Raw genomic sequence first — 21,346 nt, 5'->3', positions numbered from 1 at the left:
TTTTTAAGACAGTCAGATGCCATTTAGGTTGCTTGAAAAACAATAAAGGGTTAGATCCCTTTCTCATTTTTTTCTCTCCCACCCTCTCTACTTTTGTTTCTATGAATTGCTGTACACTTTGTTTCTCTTGGCCTAGATTTCTTCTGTGAAGTATCTAAATTGGGTTCCTTCTTGAGTTTTTAGCACCAAAGTGTGCTGATTATAATCTAAATAATGTTTCCTGAATTCTGCTTGAAACATAAAATGAATGAATATTCTTTCATGAACAATACCCACTTGACTCAAATCCTTTCCCCTTTCCCCCGCCCAACCAGCACACACAATCAGAGAAGTCCTATTATTATGTATTCATTTGGGGTTTTTTTTTTTGATTTCTAACATAGCTACTTTCTCTCTCTCTTTTTGGGGGTTCAGTGGGTGGGTATTTACTTTATGCCAGGGACTGTGTCAAATGTTTTTCTAACTATGGAAGAGATAGCTGGCTGCCTACCCAATATCTATCCTCTCCCTTTTCTTCAATAACAGAGCCTCTGAATTGCCCTAGTTAACACACACACACACACACACACACACACACACACACACACACTCTCACACACACACACACACTTCCCAGCCTCTCTTGAAGAAGGAATGTTTGCTGGATTTTACATGGAAGTTGTTGGGTAAGGCTTCCAGGAGAGTTATTTTAAGGGATCTGACTCACTTGTGAGGTGCTACATTTGCCCTTTTCCCCTTCTTTCTTATTTAAGCATGAGTTAGTCCCCTTCTTTCTCCTTATTTAAGCATGAGAACTCCAGACTAACTCATTGCAGCCATTTTGTGACCATGAGGAAATCCTGAAGCTGAAAGCCTGTATTAAGGTTGCTAGTGCAAAAAATTAGAAGGCTTGTAGGTCACTGACAAAAACATGGAGCTGCAATACCAGCTATAGACCATCTACCTCAACTATCTTAATGTTAAGTGAGAAAAAGAAATCTAATTTATTTAAATTAGTGCTAATTTGGGTCTCTGCTACTAGCAATGGAAAGTACTCCTTTACCAATACATAGATTCTCATGCAAAAATCCTATGGGGCTTGTTCTTTTATTCCATTTTACAGATGTGAAGTCTTAGGCTATCTAGTTGTATAACTTGCTCAAGCTGGACAGTACTGGATTGACCCAGTAGTAGATGGCTCATTATTGGATCATCATTGACTCAGCATTACATGAGTTAACCTTTGAATGCAATGTTTCATTGACAACAAAGACCGGATACCTAATTGTTTGTTACATCTTACTAGCTCTGCGTTGAGCACGCCAGTGGAATTTTAGGCCAATGCAATTTGTGGATCCTCTTGGGTAGGTGTGACTGCTGGAAATTTTCTTATTGAAATAGATCCTCCAGATGCTCTTCTCTTTCGTGCCCTATCCAGCAAAGGCATGCCTTTCACCTTTGACTAAATTGGTCCATGCTCAAGTCTGCATGAAAGAGATATTTCTTTTTCTTTTCTCTGAAGGTAAATTTGTAATTCCTTGGAGCATTCCTGGGCGAATCTGTTGTTGAGATGAAATCAGTTTCCAGTACAGTGTAATATAGTAGGTGCTCAATAAAAGTTGAATGGATTTATGAATTAATGAATGCTTTTCTCTCAGCAGGTCTGCCTGGGACACTGATTCCCAAGGTTTTTCTTAAGAGCCATTTTTATGTCCTGCCTTGTTATGGATTATGGAAAGTAGAATCTTCTTTGTGAAGGATTCATGACTGCCTTGGCGCCTACAACTCCCAACTGGCCTAACTTTGTACTCTCTAAGGGCGAATTTTTTCTGAAAGGTTTTGGTGTAAAGCTCTTATTACAGATCATAGGAAGTGTTTTTGCTCACCAGTGGAATCCACTGTAGAAACTGGGCACAGGCTCTGTAATGAGAGAAGCTACACTCCAATCATGATTCTGAAACTCGGCACCTCTGTGTTTGCAGGCAAGTTACTTAAGCTGAGCTTCTACTTGTCCATCTGTAAAATGGGGACAATAATAATTTGTTCTTATAAGGTTTATAGGAGGGAATGTATGAAAAGCGTTTAGCAGAGTGCCTAGTTCATGGCACGTGTTTAAGATGATAGCAAGTATCATTAGTGAAAATGGTCACTTCTGGTTGAAACATTTTTATTTTTGAGAGAGCAAGAGAGATAGAGCACAGGTAGAGGAAGGGCAGAGGGAGAGGGAGACACAGAATCCAAAGCAGGCTCCAGGCTCTGAGCTGTCAGCTCAGGGCCCAACACAGGGTTCAGACTCACAAACAATGAAATCATGATCTGAACTGAAGTCAGACACTTAACCAACTGAGCCACCCAGGTGACCCTGGCTGGAAACATTTCTTAATCCTTCAAGTAAAATTAGCCATCTTCTCGGAGGTGGCTTCTTGATGCCCCATATCTTTCATTGAACATAAAATATTTAAGATATTAAATATTTAAGATAATATTAGCTGGTTCTAAGCCTGTCTTACCTGTATTAAAGTATTCTGAGGGCAGGAATTTTCCATGAATTTTCCATAAGTTCCTAGTAGCTGGTACAAGGAGAAGTACCCAGTAATTGAAGAATAAGAGCACAAAAGAATATATCACAATGCCTTCGTTATAAGAATAAATCAGACCATCTACAAGCCAAGAAGAGAGCTCTCACCAGAAGTTAATCCACTGGCACCTCGATCTTGAGTTTCCCAGGCTATAGGCTATTGTGTCAGTGCGAGAAATAATAAATAAATAAATAAATAAATAAATAAACAGGAGAGTTGAGATAAGCCAGTAAGAGGTAAGCTCAAAGAGCAGTTTCTGGTTTTCAGTCTAAGAAATTCTGAGTGGTATATTTGCTGATGGGGGTGAGGGAGAGGAGAGTCGGGGAGGCCTTCTTGTCCAGGTACATAAATTGACATTTCTGCAATCCACGGTGGCCTAGCTGTCCTGGTTTGTCTTCCACAGAGACACATATAATTTAGCAGTGGCTGACACCAGTCACTTATCCAGGCTGGAATACAGACGGTTCACTTATTACAATGCTAAAAACAAAAAGAAAAGCTTGCCAGAGCATATATCCACGTCCTTAGTATTTTTTAAAGTTTATTTTTAGTTACTATGAGAGAGAGAGAGATGGAGAGCAAGCAGGGGAGGGGTAGAGAGAGAGGAAGAGAGAGAGAGAATCCCAAGCAGGCTCTGCAGACTGCAGTGCAAGCCCGATGTGGGACTCAAACGCACAAACAATGAGATCATGACTTGAGCCAAAGTCAAGAGTCTGATGCTCAGCCAGCTGAGCCACCCGGGTGCCTGATGCCCTTCACTATTCTTTAAATCAAGTTACCAAAAGTTAATTCCTGAAGTTAATTGTGTTTCCATCACTAGATCTCAATCCTTTATCTGCTGAAACTGGATAGAAGAGAGTAGATCGGAGAGAGGGTCTCAAGAACTTGATAAAATTTGTCTGCAGGGTCTTTACTATTTCCAATAAGTCTAGTTGTAGGTATATTAGGAATAATCACTTTTCACTGGAGAGCAAAGATCTGCCCTGTCTTCACTGATAGAGATTTAAATGATGCTCGCCTGGAAAGAATTTACCTGCTAAGGATGGATACTAGGCTCTGTGCAAAAATAAACCAGGATATTTTTTTAAAGCCTGTTGAAATATCTAGATTACAAATGTAATTCCCTAATGTAGTTGTCATAAATACGCTTTGAAATGGCATTAACTGATTTTGCTCCTATCCTATCAACAGCCCAAGTTAAAAGCTCCTAAGGGAGTTTAACTTTAACCATAAAGCTCGTTAGAGGGATGACAAAAAAAAAAAAAAAAAAAAAAGCAGCATCCACTGATTAAATTTAAATTTACAATAGGAACATGGCTGCGAACCAACTTCCATGGGCTGGCTGGAAAGAACTTGAGTGCTGAGAAAATTGCAGTCTAAAGACCAAACAAATATTAGACCTTTCTAATGCACCGCCTCCCTTTTGCGCACTGGCCCTTGGCCTTTCCCTTCTCCAAGTTGGAATTCTGCAGAGGCAAGAGAGGCTGAAATCGGATAGGGGAAAAGGGATTCGCTTGTAGAGCGCTGAAATGTCAAGGCAGTACTGAATGAATGAGTAGAGGATCCTGCTCACCGCAGCGGCCCTAAAATAGGTTCCCTGAGCCGGCAGCCTGGAGCGGGCAACATATTTAGCTGAGGGCTTCTGGGGCCAGATCGGACGCTGCGAGGTAGTTAACTTCAAAACGCTGGACTCCGGGAAAGTCACAAGCAAGGCTCACTCACCTGCCTTGCCTGGACGAGCTGTTCCCTGCCTCTTTCTACCCAGGCAAGGCACCCACATTCCTCCACACTGTTCCCCACCCCTTCCAGCGAGGGCAGAGGGACCCCGGGCATGGGCCAAGTCGCTGGCACGGAGCCAGCCGCCCACCAAGTATTAATAGAGAGCCCTGGGCTGCAGGAGACTGGCACTGCAGCCTCGGGTTGCAAAGTGAAAGGAGCGCCAGGAGTGTGTCCTCGGCTCTCCCTTGGCACTGGCGCGCGCCCAGCTGCCACCGGGCGCACCTGCGGGGCCTCAGAAGGGGCGCTGCCTCAGCAACTGCAGCCGCCACCTAGACCGCGGGAGCCGCGCGGGGGACACGCCGGAGTGCGGGAGCGGCGATGAGCGGCGACGCGGACGGCGAGTGCCTGCTGGACGGTAACGGCTGGCCTCCGCGTGGCTGCGATTCTAGCCCCTACGCGCTCCCCACGCGGGCTTTTATCTCGCGGATGCCGGTGGACCTGGGGATCCGGGAGGAGGGGTTCTTTTTCTGTGGGGTGGCTGGGGTGGGTAGAAGTGCCCGTCTTCATGGCTTTTGCATCCCTCTCTGCACCTTGCAGGGTTATTTTTAGAATGTAAACAAGTTAACTTTTATAAAAGCGCGGGGGACTGCGCTCGCAACGTAATGGGCACAGTGCAGGTTTGTTACATGAAGTGCATGTCGGGGTTTCACTGCAGGGCGCGCTGCTGCGGGTATCCTTAGACCCAGTGAAGGTACCTTTCCTGAAAGAAAGCTGATTTTGCCTCTACCTGGGACACGCACAGCATCACCCCCGTCTTCCCACCCTCTCCCTTCCCCCCTCCCTCCCTGCGACTCCTAGCAACGGAGGCTACCTTGATCTTGCAGAGTGATGCCCTGATGTACTTCGGGTGGGACCCTGCGGGAGAGGGGCTGAGCGTTAGTTGTTTAGAGACCGTGTTGTGCAGCCGAATTCCCCCAAACTGATTTCATAACGCGGATGCCATTTAGTTCTACTGTAAAATAATGGTCACCAGCTTTTGCGAGGGAAGGGTCTTAGATTGCTTTGAACGTGTGATGAAATATTCTGAACCCGTTTCCCATGAGGATTCACCTGCGTCTATACACATTTGGATGTATGCTGAGGTTTCAAGGTAGACTCCTTACTTCCCTCTGTGTACCCCCCCTCCCATGAGCCCCTGCTTTGAAAGGTCATTCCTATTGCTATTCAGGCATTTTCACTAAGTAGTTAAGTTGTTGACCTTTTAGGAGGAGGGCTCCTCCAGGAATAACTCCTCTTTGCATCAGTATCCTTTCAGATTGTACTGAGCGCTGCTTAATGAAGCTGTGTTAAGTTGAAACTCTCTGGGGGCTTGCACTCAACAGGTGCAGTCAGGTACCCGGGCTTGGGTTCCCTGCGGATCATTTTCAGGGCGGGGAATTTTGCACAGTAGTTGGCAAGACGAGAGCCATTGTGTTACGAGAAATATTCATCGTTCATTCCTTGCATTGCCTCTAAAAAGTTCCCAGCGTAACGGTCCTGATCCTATTTAAGAAAAATTTTTTTTAAGTTGCATTGTTACTGTGTTTCATTATATGGTATAAAAAAACGAGTGCTATCAGCTGTTGGAGCTTTTTGTAAAATTATTATTTTGCATTTCTAGGGTCAACACTCTGTAATTTAAGACGTCTGGCTGTTTGAGAACTGATTGAGACGTATAAAGTAGACTGTTGTTTAAAAAAATTCCCAACTTATATGGCAGGCTTCTTCATGTGAGGCAAGGATGAGCCGGATAATTGTATTGGACCACCATAGCCCTGCACTCTTTTGTTTGTTTGGGTTTCTGTTTTTCATCTTAATTCTTCTTTCAAAGCGATGCCACCCTCCAGAAGTCTGATAGGAACTTAAAAAAGAAAAAGTATCTATTCTTCCTAAATTAAAGATGCATCCTTGTAACTGGCCATGTCTTGTGATGACTTCAAAAGTTAGCCATATTTGAATAGCGAAGTGCGAAGTTGAACCTTAAATTTGAATTCCGGAGAATACCGGAAGGCTCAGGCTGTGGGTCTGGTCATCCTTGAGGAGGTGATAAGGCGATAGCATGTCTAATAACAACTAATTGTGCCAAATGTTGGCCCTGACATCCTTAAAAAAGCACAGGATATATATCTGTCAAACTTAATAAATTTCTAAGTATGTGGGACAAGATGGTGTAAGGTGACATTTGATGAGTGAGTGTGTGGAAATGACACGCCCATGTTAAACTCTCCTGTCGACTATCTGTTACAGCCCTATACATATGGAAGAACATCATAGGGAATCCTCTTGTAGATAAAGAATTCTTCATGCTTAAATACAGTTTATGATCTGGCCGTAGCATATCCAATTCATTGCATGATATTGAAATTTTAATTCCATTAACAATTAAGGATTCTTTAGACTCAAATAATATTCCCCCCACCCAACCCCGTGGCCTGAAATAATAACCCAACCCTCCACACAAACCGGCCTGCAAATTCATTCTTTTTATTTTATTCAGCTTTGATTCTTGTTGAAACACTTTTAAAATGGAAGTGAATTTCAACTTTTAATGGCTGGGGGGGGGGGGAGAGTTTTTNGGGGGGGGGGGGGGGTAGATATTTTTTTCTCTTGAAAAGCTGACCTTTGAATATATTCTGGTATATTCTGGTATATTTGAATGAATATACCAGACTGTTATAAGACTGGTATATTGTCATGAGATTAAAACCATGATATCCAGGAACAAAATTTTTCTGTAATTTGTCTGGTGCCCTCTTTATTACTCAAAGACAATGACAAAAGACATTAATTTTCCAACGTGTTGTCATGTTGAATACACTGCTTTGTTGCAAATCATAGTTAAGCTAACTTTTGGTCTCCCCTCTGCCCTTGCCTTTTCCTGCTTTGTTATATAAAGATGTTATGACAGTTCATGAATACCAAATCTGTAAGTGTTCCCTAATTGTTTTCATAAGTATTTGAGGTGCTTTCAAGTGCGTGAAAGTTGAGTGTCTTTTGTTTATCTTTTCTTTGCAGGGTTAGCTCCAGGAATAAGAACCTCTGTAAAGCGGGATACCTGCCCCTCCCCTCCTTCTGCCCTGCATGCCTTCCCCCACCCACCATTTTTAAAAATCACCACTCTTTAGGAAAGGAAGAATGAATGAGTGACCTTTAACCTGATATGTTTATATACTCTGCAAAAATTATAATGTCTCAACACCATCTCTGGGATCATGCTGTTCCAGTGTTTTCTTTTTAATGTCTCACTGCTGCTTCAGTTTTCTGACTGGGAAGTGGGACCCTGGGTCTCATCTTCCAGGATCTTCCAGCAGCACCGCCTTTCTCTTCCAAGTGGGCAAACTCCTTTTTCATCGTGAAGGAAATCTTGACCTTGCTTTTGAGATTTTCCTTCACGGGCGTTCTGGTAACCAAGCTGAGTGTCCCTGGGACCCCATCCCCTGCCTGCTTTCCGGCCCTGACATACTTCTCCAGATGTCTGAGTCTCTTGGTTCGAGTGTGGTACGCCTGCTGCATAGTACAGAGGCTGGTAGGATGGGTATGGGAATGGGAAAATGCCGCAAAGAAAATAACATCTCACAAATAGAACCCCCATTCAATTTATTCCCAACACACTTGGATTCTGGCACAGTCCCTGTTTCTCCCCTCACCACTTTCTTTCCACCTTGAGCTTCTCTTGATTATGGGGAGATGGGGTCTCCATGGTGATTGGTTCTGTGTCCATTAGACTTCTTTCTGGATTATGAGGGATAGATTATGTAAAACATCTATTGTTTTGTACCCTTGCAAGCACCACAGAGGTGGAGAAATAAAATTTTGCCCTCCTCTTGGGAGCATCTGTCCTGTGTGCTCCCTTTTAACCATAGCCCCTCCTCTCCCCTGTAAGTAACCACTACCCTGACTTTCAGTAGTAACTACTATAAGTAATTACTTTCTTGAATTTTTGTAGTTTAACCATCTAATTATGCATTCCTAGACATAACATTTAGTCTTACCCATTAAGAAAACCTGTGATAGGTCTTTTAATTTATAGATTCATCCTCCTGTTCTTCTCCAGTCTTATCATTTATCTGTTCAAAAGCCTGGGTTATTGGCCTATAGAATTCTCCACAATCTGGATTTTGCTGCTTTTGTGCTCATAGTTCAGTGTTTTCCTTGAAGATCACCTTATTCTGAGCGCTTGTTTATGCCACCCTAGCCCTTCCTCCTGCTGTGTCTTCTTGGTTAAATTACATTTCTGAGTTTAATCCTTGACTTCTAGGAAGAACCATGACATCATTTTATCTATTAGGCTTTTTATTAGTAGGCAATAAATGATTTTATTTAGCTTCTCATATTCAGCCCTCAATTCTTACATTAATTTCATAATTAATTTCAGGAACTTGATTGAAAATTGATGCTCTCATTTACTAATTATTTCAAAGACTGGTAATTTGGGAGCATTATGGGCTGTCTTGCAAACATATATGTATTTAATGTTTGTTTATTTTTGAAAGAGAAAAAGAGAGAGAGAGACAAAGCGTGAGCAGGGGAGGAGCAGAAGGAGAGGGAGACAGGATCCAAAGCAGGCTTTAGGCTCTGAGCTGTCAGCACAGAGCCCAGTGCGAGGCTTGAACTCATGAGCCTTGAGATCATGACCTGAGCCGAAGTCAGACGCTTAACCGACTGAGCCACCCAGGCACCTCACAAACCTTTATATTTTAAGCCCTGTTTTGATCTGTTTTCAGAATTTTTCACATTTCTTCTATGTTATTTTTGGACTCACAATTAGTGTTCAGGCAATTATTTCTTCTTCCTACCATTGAGTATGAGTAAATGTTGGAGTGTTTTCAACATTTAGCAGTAGGGTTTAGTTTGAAAAAATGTGTATGTTGGGTTGCTTAAATCATAGTAGATTGCAGGATAGTTTGCACAGTAGGAGTATATTTTGTTGAAAAATAATAATTCATTTATACATATGAAACCAGAACTGAATGAATTTATACTTGGGGATTAAAAGTAGTTGTATACAAGAGGTTTCTGGGTGGCTCAGTCAGTTGAGCCTCTGACCCTTGATTTCGGCTCAGGTCATGATCCCAAGGTCATGAGATCAAGCCCATGTGGGGCTCCTCGCTGAGTGTGGAGCCTGTTTTAGATTCTCTCTCCCTCTGGCCCTCTACTGCATTTTCTCTTTCCCTCTCTCTAAAATAAAATAATAAAAAAAAATAGGTGTGTATAATTGGGCAGAAAACGAATTTTTCCTTAGGTTCTGCTTGTCTGTATTTTCTGAAGAGCGTTGCTTCTGACAGAAAAAAAAAAAAAGAAATAATTTGGTAGGGAAGTGGGCTGGGAATGGGGTTTTTGTTTTACTTCATTATTTTTCTCATTCATTTTAGTCCAGGCTTTCCAGTTGTAGCCGTCTGGGCTGCTTTTTATTTTCTTACACAACCATGAATGTCATTTCTATTGTTTAAACAAATCCTTCTATTGGAAACTAAATGTGTTCTTATTAATCCCCAGTTACTGAATATTCAAGTTGTTTCAACATTTTTTTTATCATGAATATGATAGAAGAGAAATAATTGGCTGAAAATTAAGTAAAAATAAAGAAGCCAAAGAAAAAAAAGAAAGAGAACTCTACAAATCTACTAAAGGCTTAACAATGTTTTAAGGCATAATAATAAAGTTGAAAATTTGCAGAAGAATGCATCAGGATTAGCAATTCTTGAAAATCCAATGATCAGAAATATTTATTTTTTTGACAAATGGGCAACCTGACTAATTTGCACATGGTCATGGCAGTGATGGGGAAGGATGGGGTTTAAGCTTTGCTTTTTATAGACCAAAACTTAGTTTCTGACTCTAGTAACAGTGAGACCCCTTTCTGAACATCAGTTCACTCCCCTGTACGATGCAGATGTTCACAAATAACATTACTAACCTTATGGGATTTTGTGAGAATGTATGCAAAGTACCTGGCATGTTTAAGATTAGTTTGTCCTATCTTCCTCCCTCAATAAACATTTACCATATTGAATTGTATGGATAAATATGCATAGAACTCCATAGGGAGTATGTTTTAAAATAAGATATAGCTTAAATAGAACCTTCAAAGCAGATAATGAATGCACTGTAGTATAAAGAAAGAAGACCTTTGACCTTTATCACTCCTAATAGAGTAATTGAAAAAGGGACAGTGAGATATACATATGTGTGTGTGTGTGTATGAGAGAGAGAGAGTGTGTGCATGCAGGTAGGGGACGGACAGAGAGAGGGACCTAAAGCAGGAGGCTCTGCGCTGATAGCACAGAGCCTGATTTGAGGCTCGAACTCATCAATTCTGTGATCATGACCTGAGCCAAAGTCAGCTCAACCAACTGAGCCATACAAGTGCCTGGGACAGTGATTTTTTAAATAGTCTTCCTACTCAGAACTGAAACAGCAGAGATAGAGAATACAATAGAAAAATATAGGAGAGAGGTTTTTTGTTGTTGTTGTTTTTTGTCACTGATTAAATTATGGTAGTTGAGCTCTGCATTTTCCTGGGTCTGTGCAAGGAAAGAGCCTTTGGTGGATTTAGGGAACTGAAGTTGATTTGCTTCCATTGCCATCACTGCTGTAAGGGCCATCCCTTCGACAGAAGCTGCATATTTGAACATGAAATGAATCAGAGACCTCCAATATGGGTTTTCACCTGATACTCCTTTTATGAACAACATATCACAAATTCTCATGCAATAGGGTTATAACAGAGAAGGTTTTTTCCTGTCTTAGCTGAGCTTCATTTTAAGTCCCTAGATGTGGTTTACATACTTAAAGTTGTCTTGCCTATGGCTTCTGTGGTTGGTGCCCTTTGAGCTGGGGATGAATCCCAACAAGTGTTGGTTCCCAGACTCAAGAAGGCACCATGGAATGTGTCTTTGCTGTCTCCTTTCTGCTTCTTACTGTTGGTGGAATAGTTAGATTTTGTAGACTAAGACTGGAAAGCATGTGAATTTGGGTGAGCATATTTAGAGATGAAAGATTTAGATCAATGAGATATCACCTGTCTATTTTACGGCTGGTTGTATCACTAATAATCTCTTTAAAGGGCATACACTTGAAATTTGTATTAAAAAAACGTTTAAGATTTACAATAGCATCAAAAAGAATACATAAAAATAAACCTAACCAGGGAGGTAAAAAGTTTCTACACTGAAAACTGCAAACAGTACTGAAAGAAATTAAAGACAACACAAATAAATGAAAAGATATCCCATGTTCATTGATATGGTTAAGATATCTATACTGTCAGAAGTGAACTCCTGATTCAAAACAATGCTCATCAAAATTCCAAGAGCATTTTCTACAGAAACAAAAAAAAATCGTCTCAAAATTCACATGGAATCACAAGGGACCCTAAATAGCCAAAACAGTTTTGAAACGTAGCAAATTTGGAGGACTCACACTTCCTGATTTCAAAACATACTGCAAAGCCATAGTAATTGAAACAGTGTGGTACTCACATAAAGGCAGATAAATAGACCAGTGAATTAGTGTGGAGAGCCAAGAGATAAGCCCTTATGTATGTGGTGAAATGATTTCCAACGAGGGTGACAAGACCACTCAATGGGGAAAGGACAGTGTCTTTAACAAATGGTGTTGAGGAAACTATATACCCACATGCAAAAGAATAAAGTTGGACTCTTACTTTATACAATACACAAAATTAACTGAAAAATGGATTGAAAGCCTGAACTTAAGACTCAATACTACAAAATTCCTAGGAGAAAACCTAGGGGGAATCTTTACAATGTTTGATTCGGCAGTGGTTTCTTGGATATGAGACAATAAATAGAGGCAACAATACCAAGAATAGACATGTGAGACTCCATTAATCTAAAAAAACTGCGCATCAGAGGATACAACCAACAGAATGAAAAAACAACCTGTAAAATGCGAGAAAATATTTGCAAATCCTATGTTTGATAAGGAGTTAATTTACAGACTATGTAAAGAACTCCTACAACTCAATTACAAAAAATCAAATAACTCAGTTAAAAATGAGGCCAAAGACTTGAACAAATGTTTCTGCCAAGATAGGATACAAATGACTGAAAAGTATATGAAAAGACGCTCAGCATCATTAATCACTAGAGAAATGCAAAATGAAACCACAATGAGTGATCACCCCACACTCACTGGGATGACTACTATGAAAAAATAAAAACAAACAGAAAATAACAAGCGTTGGGGAAGATGTAGAGAAATTGGAATTCTTGTAGACTGTTGGCAGGATTGTGAAATGGGGCAACTGGTATTTTCCTCAAAAATGTGAAAATAGAACTACTCTATTATCCAGAAATTCTATTTCTGGATCGATATCCAAAAGAACTGAAGACATTGTCTTAAAAAGATAGTGCACCCGTGTTCACAGCAGCACTGTTCACACTAGCCAAGAGGTGGAAGCAATCCAAATGTCCATCAGTGGATGAGTAGACAGGCAAAATGTAGTTTATACATACAATGCAATATTATTCAGCCTTAAAAAGGATAGAAATCCTGTCAAGGCTACCACATGGATGCACCTCGAGGACATTATGTTAAATGAAATAAGGTAGACATAAAATTTTATGATCAGACACATATTGTATGATCCCACTTAAGTGAGGTAACTAAAGTAATCAAATTCATAAAAACATAAGGTAGAATGGTGGTTACCAGGGTGTGGGGGAACCCAGGGAGAAGAAAAAGTATTTACTGATTATAGAGTTTCAGTTTTGCAGATGAAAAAGTTCTGGAGATCTGTTTCAAAGCGATGTGAATACAGTCTACTTCAACAGAGTGAATTGCACACTTAAAAATAGTTAGGATGATAAATTTTATCTTATATGCTGTTTACCACAATAAAGAAAGAATATTTAATTTAAAAACAAATGAGGCAGACTTTTCAGAATAGAAGAATTTGTGAAATGATTTTAAAACTTATTTGCCTCCCTCAGCAAATTTAACCGCCTTTTGTATAATTTGGCATTGCTGTTGGGAGCCCCGAATAATGTAGCATTTCTAAGAGTTGAGATGTATCCAGCTGTTTGTCCCTTCATTGAATGATGGGCAGATGGCTGTATTTGAATTCTTGTAGCTTCTTTTATACTGTTTCTGTCCCTTTCATCTTGGTCTCCTATGAGTGTCAGCTATAATTTCTTTCTGCTCATAAATACTAGTAGCATGTTTAGTTGCCACTTGCCACACTCCAATTTATTGCTTTCAGCTACCTTGGTTATTGTCTCATATTCTTGGTTTTCTAGCCCTCAAAAGGTTGGAATTGCACTTGACGTAAGGTTGATTGCCTTTGAATGAAACGTGAATAGATTTATACGAGAGGAGTGTCTAAGTGTCTATTACATGAACATTGTTCTATTTATGTATTTTGCATTCCTTTGTGTTTTTGTGTACGTTCTGGGTATTTGATGTTGCCAGATAAGAAGCTTCCCAATAGAGTGCATGTAGATGAAAATTTATTCTTATGTAAACATATACATGCATAATTACAGTTCATGCTCACAATTTGGAGAAACTGATAGTATTTTATTGCTCAAGAGATATCCAGGTAGACAGATTTGGCAAGCAAGTCCCAGTTTAAAGGAAAATTATAGCTTTCTACTCACTGAACTGTATTGGGTGCATGACTGATCCTCACTCTTATGGAGATGACAAAGCGTGCCTATGCTCTCCTTGCTTGCTCTGTTCCTATTGCTCTCATCGGCAGTGCCACTGAGAGGTCCATAGCACTCCCTACAGGAGGCTGGGCAACTGTGTTCCCTCTTTTTTATACTGCACATGATTTTTAAAAAAAAGCTTTATTGAGGTGTGATTTACATATCATAAAATTCACCTGTTTGAATGTGCAATTCAATTTTTAGTAACTTGACAGAGTTGTGCAACTCTCAGCACAATCCAATTTTAGAGCATTCCCGTGCATATGGTATTTCAAAAAAATATTACCACTCTTTTTCTTCTGCTGTTTCTGAGTACCTGCTCTTCTTGGCAAATAGCTGTCTGCTTAAGAGAGATTATGATCCTTAGAGGTGGAATGCAAAGAGAAAGATAATTACTATTTCGATTCCAGTGGTCAAAATAAGAGTTTCAAAGGAAAACAATAGTTTTACAAATCAGGCTATTGCCTTGATATAGGGCTCTCTAAATTCTTTTATTTCCCCTTTAACTTGACCTACTGGCTGAGAAGACAAAATCGTGGAGTTTGTCCATAGTACAGAGAAAATGCCTTTGTGTACCTTTAAAGCTAAGATCAAAAAGGGCATATTTAATGTAAGAAGAGTCAATGAAGAATCTCCATTCCTGACATGAGGTGATAATGGGGAGGGAAAAAGAGATTGAAACAAGGGAAACAAATGTTGAAAGACATGGCCTCTATTTCTTATTACTTAGGACCAAATCCAAGGGGCAGGGAGGGGCATAGATCATTTATATAGTAGGTTATGGAAACACTGAAGGCCACCAACAGAGATCTTTACCAGCTTCTGTTGGAGGAGGCTGCCTTGCAATCTCTTCAAAGCAAAAAGGATGGCCCACTGAAATTGGATAAGGAGGGAGAGGCTTGATTTAACCCTTGAAGGTGTGGAGGTGACTCAGAAAGACCCTCTTGTCCTCAGAGGAAGGGAGTAGAATCAAGTACCTTGATCTTCCCATCCATCCCTCTCTGATGAAGATGAAGGCAGAAATCATAGGATGATCTGTATTGGGGAGGTTGTGATGGATGTGGCATAAGCCCAGAGGGTCTATACCATCACTGGCAGCCAAGGTGAGGGGACCTGAGTCATGGAGCACACCTACTATCTAACCAATGTGTATGAGAGAGAGACCATGAATATGCCTCAGCCGTGACTGTCAGGTGAGAAAGGATGTAGAAAGTAAGATTCCCCAGCGACATAGGTGCCAGTGGACACTATGCTGATCCAAGGCCCCTACCAGTCTTCCTCCATGAAGTTGGATAACTTGCTGTTTCTGCTTATGGGCCTAGAAGCCATCATGAAGAGTATTAGGAGAAGGGAAATGAAGATCTAAGAGATCGAGCACTTTTGCGCAGTAAAACTGAACATTGTTCAAAGAGACTTTAATATATTATATTATGTTTATTATATTTATTAAATTAAATAAGTCCACCTTTTAAGCGGACTGAGCTAAATAAGGTAAATTTTGTTACCTCTTTCCAGCAATGGGGACTCACGGAGAAGACAAAATTAATTAGAGACTAAAATAAAGGTACTTCCATTTTCTTGGTATACCTGTGTGCCATGAAGGTAGTGGTGCCACAAACAACCTTGAAACAAATGAAATTGGCTGTTTCAGCCACTGCCGTGGACACCAGCCCCGTCTTTGGTGAGGGCAGTTGTTGTCACGGGTAAACAGGCACAGAGCTGGGCCTCTGCTCTGCTGAGGAAGCTCCCATGGTAAGTGAGGCATAGCAGAAAAGTCTTCCAGTTTTTTAAAGAGGGAAAAGCAATGAGTATCAAATGTCAGCAAGTCACACTGTAATTTGAAGCTGATGTATTCCTTGATTCATTCGTGCCTACACACTCGTGAAAAGCAAAATAATATAGAGAGGCTTTGGTCATGAAACAGCTTGGCGGTGCCTCAAGTGGTCCCTGTGGCCCTGAAGGCCACATTCTTCATCCATTCCTCCAGTGCACTGCCACCACGGGGTCCTGAAACATTTTAGGAATTCACAGTAGTGCAGAGCATTGAGGAAGACTCTTAGAAATTCTGGAATGTGATTTGTATTCATTATGTGAATAGGATTTTAACTGAAAAAACGAGCTTCAGCCATAGAATCATTGACAGTGGAGTGGCCAGACTTCTTATTGAGCGTATTTACCTGACAGCATCATTTAACCAGAGACTAAAGTACTATTTGCAGTCAAAGAACTGTGTAGGATAAAGTGGGGGCTAGGCTGCCCCATCCCAAATTCTATAATGTTCTGTCTGTGTGTATTGCCAGAGCAGATAATTACAAGTATGAAATCAACCCTGTAAAAAACTGATTAAATCAGTGTTAAATTTTATGTTAGTTTCCACCAGCATCCGAGGTACAGTGCAAAGAATTTCAGCATTCAGGAACTTCTTACTAGAAAATATTACAGAGCGGCTATGTGAATGCTGGATGTCAGCAAGCCATTGTTAAGTATTAAAATCTGTTTTGGTGATTAAGCTGCAGCATTGACAAATTTTAAATTTCTACACTCCAATTTTTGCCTCTTAAATATATTGCTAAGTCCTCCTTTTGTTTGAGTTTCTTGCTGATAAGACTATTCCCAATTCAGCAGTCTGGATATTGTGTTGTTTGATCTCCTAATGCTTTGCATTGACTTTCAAAATCAATAGAGACTTAGTTGGTATTTTATGACATATCTTATCTGCTCTCTCAAACGCCTATGTGGGCCAAAAGATACATCCAGGGAACATATTTTCTTCATATGCATTTTCATCATGATATATTCTGTCAGGCATGAGATCAGTTTTGTTTCCGTACCTAATTTGTATGAAGCAGTGATCGAGAGGAAAGAAAATCCATGAAAAATTGAATTTCCTACTATTTGTTCGTGGCCTTATTTTTCAGGTTGATGGCACAACAAAAGAGAGTTTCAGAAAGTAATTGTGGAACATACATATGATGACAGTTTTGCCCAGAAGTGTTCAATACAATATGTCAGTTTAGCAGTTAATTGTTCTTTTATTGTTTCGCCTGTATTCGTCCAGTCTCCCTGGTGAGAGAGGCAGCATGCTTTAGTGAAAAGAGAAGAGACATTGCAATCAATCATAGTTTGAATATCAGCCCTGCTAGTTACCATACCAGCTATGTGGCCTCCACAGAGTTAATTAACTTCTCTGATCCTCATTGTCATATTTGTACCGTTGGGAATGACGCTTGCCACACACGGTGTCATAAAGGGTTGTGTAAACACGTGGTAAGTGTCTAGTACAGTGTGTGTTTGGTCCACAGGCCTTCAAAACATGGTAATCGTTTGTCTTGACTTGAGTTTTTCAGAAGCAGACCGAAGTCAAGGAATAGAGAGTAAGTAGTTACTTTGGAAGGTGGTTTCAGAGCTAGCCAATAGAGGACATGTGATCAAGCAAAGGCACTTAATTCTGCTGGGGAACTCAGGGTGTTAGTGATGAATACACACCTCAGAGCCATCCCATATGAATGACAAAATAGCTGGATAGTTATACATTAATCTATCAGTGATTGGTTGAAAGCTGCTGAGGTATGGGTATCAATTTTTCAGAACTTAAGGCTTGCCACATAAGTGGACAGAGAGGTTTTGCCAAGATAGAGAGGCTGCAGGCAAAGAGATGAAGATAGTTGACTTGGAAATTAGATTGCTTGAGCACAGATACACACTGGAAGAACCACTCTACTCCATTTTTGTTAACTATTATTACCTTTTTTTATTGAAAAATTTTATTTTCCTAGTTCCCTATCCTTGGTATGCTGAAACACTTCATATCAGCTCACGAGAGTGTTAAATATCCAGAAATATTGTAAGCGAACTATCAAATTGTTAGTGTCTTGAAATTAGCCCGATGGTTAATTCAGTCAGGGTCTTTTTCTTCAGACACCAGTTTACTAGCTCACCATTGTCTCCATCCCTCTTCTCCCAGTGGTTGGAGAATAGGAGTTACATGCATCGGCTCAGGAGTCAGACCCGGGTTCAGATCTGAGCACTGAAACCTTTTGGCTGTGTAGCTCTGGGAGAGTTACCTAATTTCTGTGAGCCTCAGTGTCATTGTCTATAAAACAGGCATGTATGTGACTTGTATGGGTGGGGTGCAGATGAAATACAATAACATATTGTACGTAAGGACTACTCTGGAATAAGGTGCTTATTACAGAAATTAAACCTTACCCAATTGTGGGAAAGGCTGAGGAAGAAAAATCTCGTGAAGAGGACTTGGACATCAGAGAAAAGTTATGTCGCTAACCAGCTGGCCCAAAGCACTGGCAAAAATGGGCAAGTTGGAGCTTATAGAAGAATCTGGGAATGCAGGAGGGCACAGTTGCCAAAGTGTGACTGTGAAGAGAGCTGGAGAAAGAAAGCTGTTTCTCTGTGTAGTTTCAATCTCTGAGAGTCAAGAAGCAAGCTATTCAGATGGGAAGAGATAAGCCACAAGGACAAGCCAATATGTGCTGGTGTGTCTGCAACTCCTCATCACGGTATCCTCATCACGGTATCTGACATCCACCACTGTCTGAGAGGCTGGGCCACTGCCTCGCTTCTGTCAGAGTGCCGATCCAAGAGCCACAGAGAAAATGGATTAGGAAACCACCCCAGAGGGCAGAATCAGACCCCATGCAATATGCGTGTTATGTCCTTGGCTGGATTTCAGAACTGCTGCGGACCAGTAACTGGCTCTGCGCCTTCCGTGCTTTCCTGGGAGTGTCTATGGCAGTGGTCTTGTCCTCACTATTTTATGTTGAGTGTGGTGTCTGACACTGTGTTTTTAGTTTATGGGTCCCTGAGCCAAGAGCAGCTGCAACTGCACAGCCTTGTATGTTTGTAGACGTTGTACAAATCACAAGAGACCCCGGACTACAAGCCTGTTTCTATAATAGGGTAAGATTTGGGAGGTTTGGGGATGGGAAGAAGCATATGTTGTGGGTGGAAGGAATGTGGATAATTTTTGGTAAGAGGGTGGAGTCTAGTAGACTGAAAAGAAAATGGTGCCACATTCCTTTCTTCCTTCCTGGTATTCATACCACTTTGCAATGTGACATTGCCTTCTGTCAAGAGGTGAGCTTTTGTCTATGTCTTTGAATCTGATTTTTCTTGTGACTTGCTTTGATCAGCGGAGTATGGCAGGGGTGATGTTCCCTAACACACAATCCAAGGCCTCAAGAGGCTTTGTAGCTTTTGCCTTCACTGTCTTCAAACCTACTGTCACCTTGGGAGGAAGATCAGTCTAATCCCCTTGAAAACGAAAGCCTCAGGGCGCCTGGGTGGCTCAGTCAATTGAGCGTCCGACTTTGGCTCAGGTCATGATCTCACCGTTCGTGAGTTCGAGCCCTGCGTTGGGCTCTGTGCTGACAGCTAGCTCAGAGCCTGGAGCCTGTTTCAGATTCTGTCTCTCTTTCTCTCTCTCTCTCAAAAATAAATAAAACATTTTTTAAAAACCTAAAAAAGAAAAAGGAAATGAAAGCCTCGTGCAGAGAGAGGTCCAGCTATCCGCGTCTTTCCAGATGAGCCCAGCTCCCAGCCAATGCACAAGCCAATGCAATTGTGTGAGTGAGCCCAGACAACACCAGCAGAATCACCCAGCCAAGCCACAGAATCACAAGCAACAGTACATCATTGTTGTTTTAAACTACTAAGTTTTGGGGTCATTTGTTACACAACCATGGATAACTGATACCTCCCCACAATAAATCATTTTTATGTTTAACTTAACCAGAGTGAGTTTTAGTTGTTTGCATCTTCACAGGGTTGCTGGGTGGGATAATTATGCTATTATTTGTAAAGGACTTACCCCAAACCTTGGGTCCCTATCTAGTAAGTGCTAGATAAATAGTAGCTACTATGATATGAAATAAGTTCCAGATGCTTATGAGAGGTTAAGTATGGACAGCCCTTTCAGGCTCTGGTGGACCTATAGAAGGAGGTATATGACCATCAAACAATCTGTGTGCGACTAAATCTCAATGTTCTCAGGTTCAAAATGAGGACATTTGCTAAATTATGTGTAAGTGATTGTCAGGCCCTAAGATCCCATGTTCCTACACAAGACTGGCTCCAAACCAACCTTGGCACATAGTCCCAGGTTCAAGCCTGAGTGGGTCTCAGCTGTGGACTAACCCGTGCCAATGTCTTTATGATCTGTTATGCAGCGTTCTCTGGGTACTTCATTTATCAACATCAGAGTAGCAGTGAAGTGTGTGGGCACCCCCCGGGAAAGCCATGTTTGCCACATCAGGGGCTCCATTCACACTATAGTTTATGTGACTGTGTTGGTTCCCAGGAAAGTTAAAAGTTTTAGAATATTTGCTCTGATTTTATGTGGGGTGAGGCTGATCCTGTGTAGCCATAAAGGACGAGAAGGAAGATGCTGGTGGCAGCCTCACCTTCCTCTTGACTCCACTGAGCAGTTCATCTCTGTCCCTACATTTGCATACTCTGCTCAGACATGCATTTGCCCTGCAAGTGATGGTGTCCTCTCTCCTTAGGAGGTGGTTTAAATCATGTTTTTACTTAAAGATGCTTCTTGGAAAGGTCTTACTCCCCTTCCAAGCAGCTTCTCAGTATATTCTTTCCAATCACTTGTAATAGACTCCATAAAGGAGTTTTGGTTAAGTACAGTTTTTTGCATTTGAGGTTGGCCTCATGTGAATGTCACAGCATGCATGTTGAGGTGCTAAGGAGCTGAGAGTTACTGTCCTCTCTTCATCTAGAGGATGATCGGCTGAAGGCCTGGGCTAGGAGGCAGAGCCCTGGGCACAAATGAGCTCCATATCAGAGTTAATCAAGACATCATGCAAATGAGGCACCCATTTATAGCATTTATTTAAATTTTCATTTAAATTGCTGGTTAAATGGAATACATTTAAAATTCTGAAGTCAACACTTGAGCAAATTGGTTTCAAAACTATATATTAAATTGCAGCACATTGCAATTTAATGCATAGTTCCAAGATAATTGCCTATTGCTTCAGGAGTACAAAATATATGTCCAAATTATTTAGTGTGGCCGATGAGATACAAGAAACAGTATCTTCTCATTTGCCTTTTTTCTTTTTTTAAAAAAAAGGTAGAGTGTGGTAATTATCAACATTATGTCTGAACTCAGGGTATCTGGCTTTGAATTCTGCCTCTACCACTTATGGGCTGTCGGATTTGGGCAGTTCTGTTTATCTCTCTGGCCTCAGTCACTCTATCTGTAAAGTGGAGTTAATAAAGATGTTTTCATCATAGGGTTATTATGAGGATTAAATGAAGTAATTTATACAAGGTGCCTAGCTCAGTACCTGATCCATTATAAATAACCAATGAGTGTTAACTCCT

This window comes from Crocuta crocuta, unplaced genomic scaffold, assembly GCF_008692635.1.
Source record: "Crocuta crocuta isolate KB4526 unplaced genomic scaffold, BGI_CrCroc_1.0 scaffold253, whole genome shotgun sequence".
Lineage (NCBI taxonomy): Eukaryota > Metazoa > Chordata > Mammalia > Carnivora > Hyaenidae > Crocuta > Crocuta crocuta.
This window is presented reverse-complemented; position numbering follows the sequence as displayed.